Source organism: Oncorhynchus nerka, unplaced genomic scaffold (assembly GCF_034236695.1).
Source record: "Oncorhynchus nerka isolate Pitt River unplaced genomic scaffold, Oner_Uvic_2.0 unplaced_scaffold_2860, whole genome shotgun sequence".
Classification (NCBI taxonomy): Eukaryota; Metazoa; Chordata; class Actinopteri; order Salmoniformes; family Salmonidae; genus Oncorhynchus; species Oncorhynchus nerka.
In genome coordinates this window covers 27,965-29,284 of record NW_027038492.1, presented here as the reverse complement: position 1 = coordinate 29,284, position 1,320 = coordinate 27,965, and the positions used below count along the sequence as shown (strand labels likewise).

Below are 1,320 nucleotides of genomic sequence, written 5' to 3'. Positions count from 1 at the left end.
AAAACCGTTGAGGCCCAGACGCGCATCTTGTTCGGGGCCAACTGCCCATTATGCCACCCCTACGCTCACCGAGTTTCGGCTTCGAAATATTTTCAGTTTTCGGAGATAAGGCCCCGTCGTGAATCGTTATGTTTTGTCCAATAGCAATATGATTGCTTATGCCCTCTTGTGGGAATTTCCGGGACAGCGGAAAAATGACCAACATCTTATTATTTTTGTAAAACGGAAACCGAATGTCCGACAAAGTTCATTTGATGACTTCCTGGTAGGTCCGGCCCTGCCGCTCGGCCCGACGCCGTCCGCGAATTTTACAAACGATTTCGGACGTCTAGTAAGGGACCGTACATTTTCAATATGGACTTTCTCACTAACCATACAGCAACTGCCGAAATCTTCCCTTAAGGTATGTAAACAATGACAAGAAACTGTCATGTAACAATGACAAGAAACTCTCATGTAACACTGATGTCACAATGTCAGATGAAAAAGAAAGACATTACTTACTTTCAGAGAGCAGCGTATCACACACTCTAACCAACTGAGCTAACCGGCCGCTGGCTACAGAGCACAATTGTTGAGATGCACCGAGCCTCTGCAAGTGCTGGAGCGCAAACTAACAAGTCCACCAACAGCATAGCCTGACAAGACTGGACACTCTTGGTTGCTCCTTGTGGCAATTCCAAACAGCTGGGGAATTTGATCAATTGGTATTGTGTTTGCTTAGCATGCTATAGGTAGTGGGATCGATGCCCGCATTCCCCAAAAACACATTTTTTTGTGGATCCAAGAAAGCTGCAGTTCACACTTCATGCAGCCTTGTCTTACGACAACCTACTGTCATGTAGCAATGACAAGCAACTTTAATGTAACACTGATGTCAAAATGTCAGATGAAAAAGCAAGACATTACTTACTTTCAGAGGAGCAGCGTAGCACACACCATTGAGGCCCACAAACAAAGCTGTGGAAAGTTTCCTTGAAGCCAGAGCATAAAGAAAGAACAAATACCGAAACCCGGGATCGAACCAAGGACCTTTAAATCTTCAGTCTAACGCTCTCCCAACTGAGCTATTCCGGCAATTCACTCAACATAATTCTGTGGCACCCTTGACAATTCACATGCATGTGACTCATCATTTTGACACTCAAAATGTACTTAATACATTTTGACACTTGACACTCAAGATGCACCGAGCCTCTGCAAGTGCTGGAGCGCAAACTAACAAGTCCACCAACAGCATAGCCTGACAAGACTGGACACTCTTAGTTTGCCCTTGTGGCAATTCCAAACAGTTGGGAATTTTCTATAAAGGCACGGACG

General features: G+C 44.9%; 1 non-coding gene across 1 annotated transcript; it reads right to left on the bottom strand.

Annotated features, from left to right (window-relative positions):
* Nucleotides 1-1,004: 1,004 nt before the first annotated feature.
* Nucleotides 1,005-1,077, bottom strand: trnaf-gaa (transfer RNA phenylalanine (anticodon GAA)). Its single transcript has one exon. It is a non-coding gene; the product is annotated as a tRNA-Phe (tRNA).
* Between the last annotated feature and the right edge of the window lie 243 nt (nt 1,078-1,320).